Source organism: Natrix helvetica (genome assembly GCF_964273705.1).
Source record: "Natrix helvetica genome assembly, chromosome: 5".
NCBI lineage: Eukaryota > Metazoa > Chordata > Lepidosauria > Squamata > Natricidae > Natrix > Natrix helvetica.
The window spans coordinates 6,778,346-6,795,760 of NC_138551.1; the positions used below are offsets into that span (position 1 = coordinate 6,778,346).

At 42.0% G+C, this 17,415-nt stretch overlaps 1 pseudogene across 1 annotated transcript in view; it reads left to right on the top strand.

Annotated features, from left to right (window-relative positions):
• Positions 1 to 127: 127 nt before the first annotated feature.
• The window catches only part of LOC309393802 (cytochrome P450 2J5-like), a 45,867-nt pseudogene continuing 28,579 nt past the window's right edge, over positions 128 to 17,415 (top strand). The window contains exon 1 of the transcript in view: positions 128 to 304. The product of the transcript in view is annotated as a cytochrome P450 2J5-like (transcript). The remainder of the gene's footprint in view (positions 305 to 17,415) is intronic.

The following is a 17,415-nucleotide window of genomic DNA, read 5'->3' on the forward strand; positions in this document are numbered from 1 at the left end:
CTCTGTTATTCTTTTCTATTCTATTCTAAGTACAGGAATTAGGTAGAAAAGCAAAAAGTGCTAGATAAAAGGAAACAACCACCTCAAGATCAACTTGGAATCACCAGAAAATTCCAGAAAGACAACGATGGCAACAGGGACAATTTTGTCTGTTTTGCTGCTTCTTCTATTGATTCTCTTTTTCCTGAGACAACTTTGGACCCAAAGACATTTGCCTCCCAGTCCTTTGGCTCTTCCTCTCCTTGGGACCTTGTTGGCAAATGGGATTGGGCTTCAAGAAGATCTTTTACTAATAGGACAGGATGTGAATTTTTAGAAGGCAGATTCTGGCTCAATCTTACCAATAAAACATTGATAATGGAACCAATTTTGCTAGAGAGAGGGTGGTTTCCTTTTCAACTTGCTCAAACTGGACATCCTGTAATGGACATGTTTTATTTTGTATTCCTGTGCTGGTTGAATGTGATAGCCTAGGGGCTCCTCCTTATCAGTTGAGCCAGGGAAATAGGTATGTATTTGTGTTACAACCCCTGGTATGCCTAAATATGGGAGGAAGCTCACTACTCCCTCTTTCTGTCCTTCGGCTCATCACAGAAGACCATGCAGGCAGAAAACCATATTTTTATTATTAATGTTGCCTTTTTATATTTGTGTTGTATTTGTACTGATAAATAAATAAAGGGAGACTAGAAAGAGGGAGTAGTGAGCTTCCTCCCATATTTAGGCATACCAGGGGTTGTAACACAAATACATACCTATTTCCCTGGCTCAACTGATAAGGAGGAGAGCCTGTGGCTTAGTGGCTAAGACTCCTGCCTAATATATAATACAGCCCAGGTTCAAATCCCAGTAAGGGTATGGCTAGCTGATGATAGCTAATTAGCTCGAAATAGATCTATACTAGTCTCCCTTTATATATTTATCACACACACACACACACACACACATAGGTATGTATTTGTGTTACAACCCCTGGTATGCCTAAATATGGGAGGAAGATATGCTTAGATATGTTGATGACACTTTCGTGATTTGGCCACATGGGAAAGAAAAACTGGACAACTTCCTCACACATCTCAACAGCCTACACCCCAAAATACAATTCACCATGGAAATAAAAGCAAACAACCAACTTCCCTTTCTGGACGTCCTAATCTACAAAAAACCCAATGGCTCCCTAGGACACACCATCTACCAAAAAAAAAAAAAAACAGGCCTGTAGTTATGTTCTCTTTAGGATCTTTGGCCTGCCACACTTTCTTATAATTTTCTATGCTGTTTCAATAGTGTAGTAGTTGGGAGGGGGGAATAGAAAGGAGTAGGATTGTGGAATGTATTGTTATGGATTTTCTTAGAAGCTCAAGGTCGTCTTTTGTCTACGCACCTCGACACCTGGCCGGAAGAAGAGGGGTGTACATGCCAGCGTGGAAGATGAAGATTGGATCATGTGATGAATTATGGGGTGTGGGGATAGATGATGAACTTTTAACTGGGTGAACTCACAGGATGTACATTAGAGTTGAAATTTCAAAGCATAATGCCAAAATGTCTGTCTTATTAAATTGGAGTTTTAAGGATCACTTTGCCTTGGACAATGATTTAATTCTGCATGATATTTAGAACGCTGACACTGCTACTTAAACGCACGATCACATTACCACCCTGCACAGATCAACTCTGTAGCCAAGACCCTCATCTCCAGAACCAAACGCATAGCCGACAAAGACCATCTGAAAACTGAATTGCACACTCTCACAAACGTATTAATCTCCAACGGATTCCAAAGAAAAACAATTACCAACCTAATCCAAAGGGAGACTCCCCAAAAAAACCGAGACACAGAACAGGACAACCAGCATTGCCCTCCTCCCTTACATCTAAGGCACCACAGATAAAATCAGAAAAATTCACCACAAACATAATATCAAGACAGCCTTTGGCACTGACCAAAAAATAGCCAACATCTTAAGAAACCCTAAAGGCAAAATCCAGCTAGAAAACCAAGGAGTCTACGAAATACCATGCAAAATCTGCCCTGCAACATACATAGGACAAACAAACAGGAGAATGCACGCATCACATGGTCCAATATCCCACTGCCATGCTGGCAGTTCCACCCATCCAATTGCAGTCAGGTGCAGAGATGCAAAGACAAAGGATGACCTTGGCTTTCTAGAAAGAATTTTGTTATGGCTACATATCATCTAACTCTGTACAATCTCCCCTCCCACTTTCCCACAATAGAAAATGCACTGTAGAATAATAGAAAGTGTGGCAGTCCAAAAATCCATAAGAAAAGATCGCTGCAGGCCTTGCAACATGCACTGAAGAATTCACTGGTTTTCTGGAAGACAAAGCCACTTGGGTTCATTCCCAGTTAGATGTCGGTACAGTTGTTGGTCCAGCGGAAGTACCTAGGGCAGATTCTTGCCTGGTTATCTGGGAATAATTTGAGCAGTTCAAATTAACAGCATCCTAGAGAATATGGGTGCAAGCACCTGTTTTTTACATCCATCCACCTCTTGGCTTAAATCTCTAGTCCTCTAACATTTTAATTTGTTTTGGATGATCAGCCATGAAAACCAGACATGCCGCTGAGATTCTTCAGCCAGGATTTCAATGTTTACAGCAGCCATGATTCCAAGGCAGGGCAAGAGAGGTGGAAATGATCCTCCGAGAAAACTTGGTGGTATTATGATGCTGTGTTCTATAGGTAGTTGGTGTGATCACCTTCCGTATACCAGGAAGTTGGCTGCTACCACCCACCCATTTAGATTGGATCATTCAGATAGCAATGGTTTCCAGAAGCTATTTGGGCAAATGTCCCAGGAGCCTGGCAGGCCTTTCAGTTGGATACCTTCTAAGTCTCCAGAATGCAAGGGTAACAAAGGCACTGGGCAGGATTACCCGACAAGGGAACTCTTTCTTTCCATTGCCAGAGGAAGAACTTAAATCAGCAATGAATTTTGAGAGAGGAATCACCAGAAAAGACAAGTGGAGCAATATAGGCCAATAAATCTCCTTTGGGGAAAGTTGTATAGAAAGTGATTACCATATTTTTCAGAGTATAAGATGTACCTCCAGAATTTACCTATTCCGAAGGCATTTTTGCCTTCCTCCAGACCTGCTAAAGCCTGCAGAGTGCTTCTGGGGGCCAGGGAAGACAAAAACTTTTTTTTCTTACTTACCTCTTTCGAAATCTTGGTGCGTCTTATACACCGGTGTGTCTTATAATCTGAAAAATACAGTAGATTGTAACCAGAGAGGGCTCTAGATGAAGCATTTGGATCCAGCCCAGGTTCAACCCTAAGTATGGGATTAAAAAAAAAACACATTGGCTGCTCTTATGGACGTTCTGCACTGGCATGGGAGGGATGGCATACCTTTTCTTCTTTTGTTAATTCCATCAACAGCATCTTATCACTTCAAGCATGGTATCCAATGGTGGGATTCAACCAGTTTGCACCATTTCAGTAGAACCGGTTGTTAACTTTCTAAGCAGTTTGACAAACTGATTGTTAGAAGAAATCATTAGGGCAGAGAACCAGTTGTTAAATTACTTGAATCCCATCACTGGCATTGGTATCAGTTTGGACTATCTGTAAAGTTTGCTCTGGTTGGAGACCGAGAAACCCATAGGAGAAATTTATTAAAAATGAAAAAATAATATTCTAGGACCAAATGGAAAGGAATACGTTTATTGGCACCCAAAAGGAAACTAAGCTAAAATGTAACAAGGTTACTTAGCATATCATTCAAACATGACCTTCTGGTTGACCTGGTTGGGTAAGTTTGTGAACCCAGCAATAGGCTGAAAAAGTTCTAAAGTACAATGAATGAAAGAAAAAGAATAAATTAAGTGAAGAGGCATATAGGAAACAGCTTTATGCTTTTTATGGTGTTTTGTGAAGTTTACACCTGTGTGGGAATAGCACACAGTTTGTAAGGCCATGGGTGCATTGTCAGCTTTACAACAGGTTCTTCATTGAGTTCTTTCAGGCAACCAGAAGCTGAAGGCCCTCAACAGGCTGGTCAGAAAGATGAAGATCTCAGTTCTTGCCAGCTGCTCTCCCACACAGGAACGTAGGCCTGTGGATGAGACAAATCATGGATGAAGCAGGTAATAATCCAGAGTGTACCCCATCAGTAAGGAAATCTGAAACATTTGGTAACAGCCAAAATAGATTTCCATGCTCAATCCTTGTCTCTTCCAGTAGATTCAATTCTTAATGATGTTTTCTCCCGTTTAACTCTGTTGACACCTATCAGAGGGATGACTTTAACTCAGGACGCACTAGATGTGGCACCATTTCAAAGGCAAAGCTATGCATCCGTGAAAAAAAGTGATCTGGCGTATTTTTCCAGAGATTGGCCTATAAGAAGGAACTCACTTTCTCACCTTCTCTCCAGCAACTTCTTTTACGTGCATCAGGCTACAGCTGGAGTAGAGGGAGGAGGTATGGACATAATCTATAGCAAGGGTGTCCAAACTTGGGAACTTTAAGACTTGTGGACTTCAACTCCTAGATTTTCCCAGCTGGGGAAATCTAGGAGTTGAAGTCCACAAGTCTTAAAGTTTCCAAATTTGGACACCCCGATCTATAGGAATTCCCTTTTCACTGATCACACCCCTATTCTTCTTATTCTTTGCTTGCTCCATCTGGCTGTCTGGATGAACATGAGAATAATACTCTGCAAAACAGCCTTTCTCCCTGTACTCCTCTGAGTAATTGGACTGCATTTGACCTTTTTTTTTGGCCAGGGACTTAAATATTCAGGCTCATCTTGTCAGTTCAGGAATGGTCCAGGATGTCACGTTTGCCTTGGATCTTCCCCAACTGCTGGAAGAAATTAGGATGCCTTGATTTCCTATTCAGAACCTCAGAGCAACTCAGGTGATGTGGTGGTGGGAATCCGTAAACTGTAAGCTGCCCAGAACCACTTGCTAATGAGATGGGTGGAGTATAAATTTAATTTAAAAAGTAGATGAAATAAGAAATGGGTAAGCCACTTTCAGCTCCAGAATTTACCTATTCCGAAGGGCAGAAACTCTTCTCGGTCAATGGATTTCCCATTCTCATCTAAAAAATGATTTGGGTTAAATTTTTCAGGCGTCTCCGATTGTTCAGGATCAAGAAGAACAGAGCGCAGGTCAGGGACGATAAAGGTCCCCTGTTTTTTTTTAAAAAAAGAGATGATTAAGCAGAACAGTTTGATAAGGGAAACAGACAAAGAAGTTCAAACAATACTGATGAAACCCTTGCTCATAGCTTGCCTTGACGGATCCATGTTTGTTCATTTCTCTGTTTCTGAGAGCAGGGGCTGCTCAACAGCTTAGCTTCCTTTCTCTTAACTAAAGTCACCTTGTCTCTTGAAGAAGGAACATGGCTATAGATGACTACATTTCTGATCTCAAGTTCAGCTCTTAACTCTTTTCAACTTCCTAGGACAGGGGTGTCCAAACTTGGGAACTTTAAGACTTGTGGACTTCAACTCCCAGAATTCCCCAGCCAGCTGGCTGGGGAATTCTGGGAGTTGAAGTCCACAAGTCTTAAAGTTCCCCAAGTTTGGACACCCCTGTCCTAGGACAAATAGAAAACATTTAAGGTTCTAGCTTTAAAATCAGAGAGATGTTTTGTTTTAAATCCATAATTCATCCCTCAAAAATGTTTGCTGTTTTTGCTTACTCAGTTTTGCCCGAGTGCCCTATTCTCTTTTTCCTTCCATGCTGGGCTACTGCAATGCATCCTGTCCACGTTTCTCACCTTTGGAATGTGGTAACCCCCTCATCTGCACATCCTTTGAGCTTTGCCTGCGAAGCCCATATAGCAAGACATACTTTACATGCTGCATTTCATGAATGACGGTATTGGTGTAGGGCAACGTCTTCCGATCCTGATAGGAAATTGACCCCGAACAGCCAAACACATCTTCAATCTCTTTCTGGACTTTCTCTAGAAAACAACAATGGAAACAGAAACTTCACGTTCAATATTGTGGTTTTTATTCCCATTCCCTTGTTCATTTATTTATTCATCTCCCAATTTTAATCCTCAGGCAGTATCAATCAATCCTTTATCATGGTCACAGACCAGAGTTAAAAATCAAAACTTTTAAAACAATTAAAACAGAACAAGACATAATATCACATTACAGCTTATGGTGAGATCATTAAGAGGTGGCCTAATTTTACCTTTTTTAAAGAAGAATTTAGCTACATTTAGAGAAGCTGTGTCATACTGAGCCAATAGTAACACCTGTGCATAACAGAGATGAGAATTTCCCAGAATATAATACCAGATAAGGAGTTAAAAAGGGAGTTCAGGATCCTTATAGACTAGAGGGAATTATATACGGTAAAAGGACCTGAACAGTAGTTTCAGTGGCCCCTTGTTCACAAGGGCACAACGTCAGCACATAAAGTATAAAGATCAATGCCTTGGTAAGGCCACACTTGGAATACTGCATTCAGTTCTGGTCACCATGATGTAAAAAAGATGTGGAGACTCTAGAAAGAGTGCAGAGAAGAGCAACAAAGATGATTAGGGGACTGGAGACTAAAACATATGAAGAACGGTTGCAGGAACTGGGTATGTTTAGCTTAAGAGAAAGAAGGACTAGGAGAGACATGATAGCAGTGTTCCAATATCTCAGGGGTTGCCACAAAGAAGAGGGAGTCAAGCTATTCTCCAAGGCACCTGAGGACAGAACAAGAAGCAATGGGTGGAAACTAACCAAGGAGAGAAGCAACTTAGAACTGAGGAGAAACTTCCTGACAGTGAGAACAATTAATCAGTGGAACAGCTTGCCTCCAGAAGTTGTGAATGCCCCAACACTGGAAGTCTTTAAGAAGATGTTGGATATCCATCTGTCTGAAACGGTATAGGGTTTCCTGCCTAGGCAGGGGGTTGGACTAGAAGACCTCCAAGGTCCCTTCCAACTCTACTATTGTATTGTATTATAAGGTTTCTCCTCTCTGGTCATCTGGTCTAGGGGGCAGTGCTCATCTCCCATTTCTTAGTTAAGAGAGCCAGCCATGTCTCAAGACATTTCCATGGTCTTGTGGCCAGCATGAATATACACCGAGGCTCAAAGAATGCTGTTATATTCTCACCAAAGTGGTACCTATTTAACTACTCTCCTTTGCTTGCTTTCGAACTGCTAGGTTGGCAGGAGCTGGAGCAAGTAACAGGAGCTCACCCTGTCCTGTAGCACTCAGGTCTCGAACCTGGAGTTTTTATGAAACAGTTCTAGCCCTTTTTGGTTTATAGTTATCCTCTGTAGGAAAAGAGCTCAAAACTGTGGGAAAGAACAATAAATTCAGCAGTATAGCTGGTCAGGGCATTCAAGGCTTATATGAATCCAAATAATATTTGTGGGAAAGTGCAACGTCATCTGTATACAACAAATTTGTAATACGCCTTTTTGTTGACTCTGGAGGGTGATCTAATCAATTCAATTTGGCCCCAAGTGGATTAATAGAGGGCATTAAACAACAGAGGAACTAAAATACATCCCTCCCTCACTCCTCTCTGAGTTGGGATCCTGTTGGCATGTTGGCCTTACATCTTGAAGTGAACTTTGGATCTCGAGTTTGTATAACAATTATGCATTAGCAGTAATAACCATCTATTAATAGTGTCCTCAGTAATACTTTTAGGATGTAGAATAATTTTTAGAGCAGGGGTCAGGAACCCGAGGCTCTGGAGCCACATGTGGCTCTTTCATCCCTCTGCTGCAGCTCCCTGTCGCCGGTCAGCTCCACAATTGATAGGGCTTTCGGTTAGGACAGGTAGTGGAAAAAGGATGTCGCGCTAGGAGGAGACTCTATGATGAGGGAACTGGAGTTCCATTCGGAAGAAGAAAAAGGATGCCGGGCTAGGAGGAGACTCTATGGTGGGGGAACTGGGGTTCCAGTCGGAAGAAGAAAAAGGATGCTGCACTAGAAGGAGACTCTATGGTGGGGGGAACCGGACTTCTGGTCAGCTCGAGCATTGAACGGGGAGCTCCTGGTTAGGACCTTTGTGGCTATTTGAGTGTTTAAGGTTGCCAACCCCTGCTTCAGAGCATTAGATGACAAACCAAAAACATCTTTAATCTACCTCTGCACTCTCTCTAGGAAAAAATGAAGGAAATGCAAACTTAGTGAATGAAGACAAATGTAAGTGTCCCCGGGATAATGTTGCAGAATCCAATCTGGGTTAGTTACTGGAACCAGAAGTTTAGTCTTCCAAGCTTTTGAACTCATGCTGCAGCCTATTAACAAGGAATTTCTCTCGACCAGAATGTAGACAACGCACTTGCTGGAGAGAAATTCCCTGTGGATGGGCTCCAGTACGAGTTCAAAAACTTGGAAGAGTAAACCTCTGGTCCTGGTGACCCACCCAGATTGGATCCTGCTGCAAATTTAGCTTTCAGTATTGTTTTTCACTTATTTATTTATTTGTACATTAGGATTTTAGGCTAACCTTCCAATTAACCCATCCACCTTTTGAGGGTCATGATGGAGTGCAATTTTAAGGTTTCTGGAATATGACTAGATCCAGTCCAAGCTGATTTGGAATATTGAGATAAATTGGAGGTTTAATTCAAATATTCCAATGACTCTCCTCAGACAAGTCAATCTCCTGATTTTAATTCCAACGAGTTTGGAAATCTGGTTAAATTTTTACAAGAAATAATTGTTTTGGAAAATAATCTGGATCACATTTTTTGAAAGCCCCTCTTATGTTCATTATCGTACTCTAATTTGGTCTTCTACATGCAATTTAGGCTGCAAACGGAAAATCTGAAAACTTTGGTGGATTTCTGCATTTGAAATGTGCTCAATTGTTTTACATTGTACTGTTTTCTAGTTTTTAGTTCCTCAGACAATATTTTATTGATATCAGAGAAGGCTCTCTGTATGTACCATCCAGTGGTGGGTTTCAAAAATTTTTAGAACCTCTTCTGTAAGTGTGGCCTGCTTTGTGGGAGTGGCTTGCTGGCCACGTGACCGGGTGGGAGTGGCTTGCTGGCCACGTGACCGGGCGGGAGTGGCTTGCCATCCATGTGACCGGGTGGGAGCGGCTTGGCAGTCATATGACTGGGTGGGTGTGGCCCAACTTGTAAAACGTGGTGAAACTCACTTAACAACGCTCTTGTTTAGCAACCAAAATGTTGGCTCAGGAACTCTGGCACTGAAGTGTGCAAGTCTTAAAGCTGTCAAGTTACAAGACCCTTGCACCTCTAACCCATTAGGAAAAAAACCCCAGGAGTGTTCAAACTTGACAGCTTTAAGACTTGTGGACTTCAACTCCCAGAATTCCTCCTCCAGTCATGTTGGCTCAGGAACTCTGGCATTGAAGTGTGCAAGTCTTAAAGCTGTCAAGTTACAAGACCCTTGCACCTCTAAACCTTTAGAAACAAAACCCAGGGGTGTTCAAACTTGACAGCTTTAAGACTTGTGGACTTCAACTCCCAGAATTCCTCCTCTCACTCTTCACCTTGATGCTGTGCGGATGGGCGGGAGGAGGGAGCTGGAACCGGTTCTAAACAGCACTGTAGATTTGTGGAACCTCTTCTATAAAAGAGGTTAGAACTGGCAGGAACCCACCCCTGGTACAATCTATACTTTCCTTTAATCTTATTATGCTCATGTTCCCAATTTTCGGTACAAAAATTCAAATAGGAGAATTACTATGAAGAATAGATTCAGCTCACCATTCAACAGGCTTTAATATTTCAAATACCTTCAAATAATTCATCTGTGTTCTAGAACCTCTAGACCTGTGGGCCTTACTCCCACAGCCCAGATTTCGCTCATCTTGGGTGTCAGGATGGTTTGTCAAGAGAAGCAGGGCCCACGTCAGACTAGCAAAGGTCGTCTCTGTTCCAGCTCCAAAAAAAATAAAAAATACACTGAACTACATTGTCTTCATCATAGGTAGAGTCAGGGTCATTCCTGCTCTGATGATTCAAAATAGAAAATGGAAATGACAATGAAGTCTCTGTAGCTTTCCTGTAGTTAATTTTGTTTCTGGGGATTCTCCTAGACTCACAACTCCTGCTCCAACAGCAGGTGGCAGCCATAGCTAGGAGAACCTTTGCGTAAAGGTACCTGTAGTTAATTTTGTTTCTGGGTCTAGGAGAATCCCCAGAAACAAAATTAACTACACATGGTACCTTTTCCTGGATCATGAGGCCTATACAGTCACTCATGCCCTGGTCATCTCTTGGTTGGATCACTGGAACATGCTCTACAGTTCCTGAGGCCCCTCAGGTGGCCCATGTTGTATGAGTCACACTAATTGCCAGTTTGCTTTCAGGTCCAATTTAAGGTGTTGGTTATTTTTCTATAAAGCCCTTTATGGCATAGATTCAAGGTATGTAAGGAGACAACTCACCCCAATGAGATTATCCTATCCCACTCAATCCAGCAGAAGAAGCCCACTTCAGATCTCATCTGCCAAAAAAGTTCCAGGAGAAGAGTCTTTCTGGCTGTGGTCCCCGCCCTATGGAATATTTTCCCCCTGGAGGTGAAGTTTGTCTCACTCTCCTGATCTCTTGAGAAAGCTAAAAACATGACTCTGTTGGTCTAGGGCGGGTGTCGGCAAACTGCAGCTCCCGAGCTGCATGCAGCTCTTTCGTCCCTTTGTTGTGGCTCCCTGTCAGGTGATCCCACCACTGTTGGCTCCGCCCCTCACCCTCCCCATCATTCTTTGCCTGGCCTGAGAAGGTAAGGGTGACAGCAGGGGATGGAGACTCGGTCCATGTTCCAGAGTGGAAGCAAAGGCAGGTATTTACGTTCCACAACGGAAGCCTTGTGCGGGAGGAATATATTATAAAAGTTCAGGAGGCCCAGGAAGGCTTGCAGTTCGGCTTTCGTGGTAGGCGTAGGGGCTTGCTTAATAGCCAGCACTTTGTCCGGGGTAGGATGAATGCCGTTGCGGTCAATTAAAAAGCCTAAAAATTCGACCCACATTTCGGAAATGACGAAGCACGGTATGCAAACGGGCCAGGAGGTCGGTCAGGGAGCGGGCAGATACCAGAACATCATCAAAATAAGGCACGACGCCTGGTATACCCTGTAAAAGCCTCTCCATTAAATTTTGGAAAAGTCCAGGTGCCACACTGAATCCAAATTGGAGCCGGTTGCACTTGAACGCACCCTTATGTGTGACAATTGTTTGTGTTTCAGCATTTGCCTCATCCACAGTCAACTGCTGATATGCCTGGGCGAGGTATTGCAAGTATGGTCCCCTGCCCCAGAGAGTGCAGCAGATGCTGCACTACGGGCAAAGGGTATGCGCTCCGCTGAAGGGCACTGTTCAAAGTGCATTTAAAGTCCCCGCAGAGGCGCACAGACCCATCGCCCTTTACTGGGGTCATGATTGGGGTTCCCCAACGGGCGTGGTCTATTGGCTCTAACACCCCTTGGGCCAGCAGCTTATCAATTTCTGAGTCTACCTTGGGTTTTAACGCAAAAGGTACCCTATGTGGCTTCAGCCATCTTGGAGGAATCTGGGGGTCTAGGTTAAAGGAAATTGGAGTACCTGTGTACTTTCCCAGACCTTCTCCAAAAACTTCAGGAAACTCCTTAACGAGCATGTCCAAATGTGGATTGCTCTGAATCTGGTCAATGCCTGTAATGGCCAGCCCTAGGGCTTCAAACCACTCTAACCCAAGCAAACTTGGCCAGGGCCCTTTCACCACAATAAGAGGCAACCGTTTGCTATATTGCTTAAAAGCCACCCTGCAAAAATATTTTCCCAGTACAGGAATGGATTTCCTCTGGAAATCCCTCAACCTTAATAGACACGGCATCAAACTGGCTTTAGATATAGCAGGCACAATTCTTTTAATTGTTGCCCACAATATAATAGAGACAGCGGAACTCGTGTTGATCTCCATTTTGCAAGGTCTGCCTTCCAGTTTAACCGTGAGGAATATTTTTCCCCTTGGACTGTGGACAATCTGATCCACTTCAGCCTCTTCCCTGTCTTCCTGAACAGAAAAACAGGAATCCCTTTTCCTGAAATTCTGGGGTCTGCCTGATCTTAAAGGTTTTCTGCCGTACTGACTGCTGCCCTGCAAGTTGCCTTCTAGCGTGCTCGCACAGGGCACAGCAGCCTGGCAGACTTTCGCTAAATGGCCTCTCTTCCCACAGCGGAGGCAGGTCGTATTTTTAAATCGGCACTCCGCCCTGTCATGTCTACCTCCGCACCCGGGGCAGTTTGTTTGGGGGAGACTCTTACCCTGCCAACCCCTGGCTTGCTCCGCCTTTAAGCGATGTACATCATTGTTTCCGTCAGCTCCGTCCTCACCGAAAACGTCTTCATGGTGAACCTCGGTATGCTTGTCCGCTGCTTCCAGCTTTGAGAAGCCTTGCATTTCATCAGTGGATTTGTTTGACAGCTCCACTGCCCTAGCCTCATCCAGCACCGTCTGCAAGTTCAGCTCAGTTTTGGCTAACAGGCGGCGCTGAATTCGGAGGTCTCTAAACCCCCCCCCCCAATTTGGTCTGTCAATGCCTCATCCAGATCTTTGAATTTACAATGGAGAGCCGCTTGCCCTTAATGCAGCCACGTATTCATTAATAGACTCTCCCTCACATTGTAACCTTCTATAAAACACAAACCTAAGCATCATGCGAGACGGGGTAGGGGCGTAGTGATTTTTTAATTTGACCATCAGCTCGTCCCAGGACACTGTGTGGACTGAGTGAGGGGCCAGTAAGGTTCCCGCCAAATTAAACATCTCTGTTCCATATAGGTTTAGGAAGCACGACTTCTTATGTTGCTCAGACAATTTAGTGTAGTCGCTGGCTTCTAAAAAGCACTCGAAACGGGAGATATAAGAGTCCCAAATTTCTGTGGCCCCATTAAACATGGCCAATGTATTCATTGAAGCCATCCTGAGACAAATCTTCTTCCCGTGGGGGGGTAATCAGAGGCCCTCTTCTTGGTGAGTGACTCGCTCGACCTCTCGTCAAGTGATTTCCCTGAGGGAAATTTCAGCTCTATGACTCAGCTCAGCTTAGTGACTTTCAACAGCTCTGCCTGGGCTCCTCCTCTGTGATCCCACCTTTGTCGCCAATGTTCTAGCTGGGAGAATGCGGGTGGACAGATAGGAGGCGAGCCAGAACTTCAAGCAGCTAACAGCTTTAATGATAACAGGTTGCCAAACGCGGCAGTTCACAATTCGCGTGTCTCAGCTAACTGGCAACAGCTGAGCCCTGTTTGGCAGCTCTTTATATATGCCGGCTGTCAAACAGGGAACCAATCAGCAATGAGCACAGCGCCCTCTAGCGGAACGGACCAGAGGGAAAACTATAATACATAACAAGCATGCTTCCTTAAAACATGAAAGATATAAATATAAAATACAAGGCAGGTGAAAACAAGAAGAAAACATTTAAATTCAGAATTAAAAAGGCAGGGGAGCACCTTCAAGGCGCTAGCCAATCGCATGGCTGCACGTACCTCAGCAGGCCCAAAATGATTCAGCAGAGCCAAGTTTTCAAACATTTCCTAAAAGCCAGGAGAGTGGGGTCTGGCCTCATCTCTGGGGGAGGAAAATGTTTATTTATGTTTATTTATTTTATCAATAGCATTTTGGAACTGCCGGATATAATTAAAATTAAATTAAATTAAAATTAAATTAAATTAAATTAAATTAAATTAAATTAAAATAAATAATTAAATTAAATTAAATTAAATTAAATTAAATTAAATTAAATTAAATTAAATTAATTAATTAAATTAAATTATGAAATCAAATCAAATCAAATCAAATTAAATTTGTTAATATATAAAAACAGTGTATAAAAGTTAAAATTTAAAAACAGGAAAGGATGATTAAAAATGTTAAAGATTAAGACAAAGGGAGGGCTTTGAGGGCATATTTAAAGTTTTAGCTTTAGTGCTGGCTTTATTTTTATGTAGCCTTTTTACATGAACACTTTATTTTATTTTATTTTACTATTTTATTTACTATTTTATTTTATTTAATATTTTATTTTATTATTTTATTATTTTGTTATTTTATTATTTTATTATTTTGTTATTTTATTATTTTATTATTTTATTATTTTATTATTTTATTATTTTATTATTTTGTTATTTTGTTATTTTGTTATTTTGTTATTTTGTTATTTTGTTATTTTGTTATTTTGTTATTTTGTTATTTTGTTATTTTGTTATTTTGTTATTTTGTTATTTTGTTATTTTGTTATTTTGTTATTTTATTATTATTTTATTATTTTATTTTATTTTATTTTATTTGCCACTCCTTGTCTCAAGGCAACTCTGGGCACTTGCAACATTTAAAGCCATAAAGCCCATTTATCGTCTTATTTTACCATATATTACTATTATTTTATGGCACATGATGAATCATGACCTTTGGTTACAACAATATCATTGTATATTGCACATTCGTATCACACAATTCGATAAAAACGCAGGAGATAAAAATCCAAAAATATGACATATAAAATCTAAAATATCATAAACGTATATCTGGATTACAGATTTATGTTTTTGTTTCATTTGTCACTGCCATTTGTCACTACCAGCAAAGTCTCCGCTCTATTTTGGCGCTCTCTCACTATATGTTGGATACTTTGCTTTTCCTCCCTGCAGTCACAATTCACTGGTAGGATTTTGCCTCAGTTATGGAGGGCATCACCACATCTCCCATAGCCAGTGCAAATTCCATTCAGTGTTGTCCATATCAACAACATTGATGGAACAATACATTTATCCCAAAGGTGCTTTTTTTCAGGAGGCAACTAGACTTCCTTGTTTTTTCTTTGAAGACGTTTTGCTTCTCATCCAAGAAGCTTCTTCAGCTCTGACAGGATAATGGGGAATGGAAGGATGTATATTCCTTGCAGACAGCTGGTCATTTGCATCCTTTCAGAGGGTTGTTGAGGACACTTGGAGGTTTATCCTGTATCCTCAGGGTCACCTGAGTGGTGCTCCTGGTTTATTTATAAATCCTTCCATTCCCCACTATCCTGTCAGAGCCGAAGAAGCTTCTTGGATGAGAAGCAAAACGTCTTCAAAGGAAAAAAAAACCAAGAAAGTCCAGTTGCCTCCAGAAAAAGCACCTTTGGGACAACCATGACCTGGATGACAGAGAATCTCTACAGACTTTTAACAATAAATTTACTTATCTACCAAGAGTCTGTCCAGAAAACAGGCACAGCAAGTGAGGAACAGTCTATCCTCATTTCAAGATCTTTTAATTTCTGGAAAGTGAGACACTACAAGGTATTTTCTTCTGAGGACCCTAATAAATTGAAATAATCCAGGCAATTCTGTGAGTTTGAGGCATTCCAGTATAAAGGGATTTATAGGTCAAAACCATCTCTTTAGATTACATCCAGAAAAGAAGTGGCAGTCAGTGTAGGGCCAGTTGGATAGGTACAGTTAGCACATAGAATAGAATAACAGAGTTGGAAGGGACCTTGGAGGTCTTCTAGTCCAACCCCTTGCCTAGGCAGGAAACCCTATACCGTTTCAGACAAATGGCTATCCAACATCTTCTTAAAGACTTCCAGTGTTGGGGCATTCACAACTTCCGGAGGCAATTTCTGTTCTTCTAACTGTCAGGAAATTTATCCTCAGTTCTAAGTTGCTTCTCTCCTTGATTAGTTCCCACCCATTGCTTCTTGTTCTGCCCTCAGGTGCCTTGGAAAATAGTTTGACTCCCTCTTCTTTGTGGCAACCCCTGAGATATTGAAATACTGCTATCATGTCTCCCCTAGTCCTTCTTTTCATTAAACTAGACATACCCAGTTCCTACAACCGTTCTTCATATGTTTTAGCCTCCAGTCCCTTAACACGGGCCATTGTGTTTTAGACTAACTGCAATTTAAGTGGCTTGTAAAGGCAGGCAATGTAAAATTTAAGAAAGATTCTGGGTTGGATGCTTTATAAAATAGCACACGTACTTTACCAAGATGACCTGCAATGGAAATGCTTCTCTTTTCTCTTTGAGGGACGTATGATTTAAAAGTGTAATTTTAAGAAATGTTACCTTCTGTTCTGGCTGAAGCCAACAGAAGAAATGCATTAAAAGTAAAAAAAGAAAAAGACACTAAGAGTAAACTGAAATGAATATCTTTTATTGGCATTCAAAAGAAAACAAAGACAAAATTAAACAAGCTTACTTAGCAATTGTTCAGCCACAACTTCCAGATCTTTTGTTGATCTGGTTAAGTTGTGTTATGTGAACTGGTCACTATGTTATGTGAATCCAGCAATACCGTATTTTTCGGAGTATAAGACACACCAGAGTATAAGACGCACCAAGGTTTTAAAATTCCTAAAAATTCCTGACGTAGTTGAGACACACAGTTCTCCTGCCTCATAGTAGAGGGTGCTTTTTAGAGGCTTTTTTTAACAGTTAAGCAGAGTCATCCATGGAAGCCAGGCAAAGAGCCATGCTGTAGCGCACACACTTTCTCCCAGCCTCTTTCTTTTGGAAGTCTCGGATCGGCTCCGCTCCGGCTTCTCTGCCTCTCCTCTCACCCCAGCCTGCCAGAAGGAGGTAAGTGGGTGGGCTTTATTGTATTCCAGGCATTTCCCACCCAGATAGTAGGCTGCATTTGCAATGGTGGAGGTGTTTGGGGAAGGCAGCAGGGGAATGGAGGGGATGGCGGAGGAGCAGAGGAGGAAGGGAGAGAGAAACAAATGCTGTCATTTTAAATTGGAACTGAGCATGGCTGGCTGTGGAATTCTGGGAGTTGAAGTTGACAAGTCTAAAAATATTTGAAACCCACCACTGTGTCAGTGCCTCATCAGCCATAAACCTCACCGCACGTCCCTGCGCACCAGAGTATAAGACGCATCAAGGTTTTGAAGAGGCAATTTTTTAAAAGAAGTAGGTAGGTAGATAGAGGGATAGAGAGGAAGAGAAAGAGAGAGAAATACAGTAGGTAGGTAGGGAGAGAGAGAGAGAGAGTAGTTAAGTAGGTAGGTAGATAGAGGGATAGAAAGAGAGAAATAGAGAGAGATAGAGAAATAAAGTAGGTAGGTAGGAACAGAGAGAGTGTGTAGATAGGTAGGTAGAGGAATAGAGAGAGATAAATAGAAAGAGAGAGAGAGAAATACAGTAGATAGGTAGGGAGAGAAAGAGAGAGAGTAGGTAGGTTGGTAGGTAAAGGGATAGAGAGAGAGAAACAGAGAGAGAGAAATACAGTAGATAGGGAGGTGTTTCTGCTGGCACAGCACTTGATCAATATAATTCGCATCATTCAGTTAAAGAACTTTCCAAAAGGAAAAAAAAGTTTTTGTACTCTGCAAATCTCCCAAAAACGGCCTGTTTTTTGTGAAAACGGGCCCATTTTTTTTCAAAAAAAGGCATGAATAGCCTTGGGGGAGCCTTGCAGAGTGCTCTTGCGGAGGGGGCAAAAACGAGCAAAAA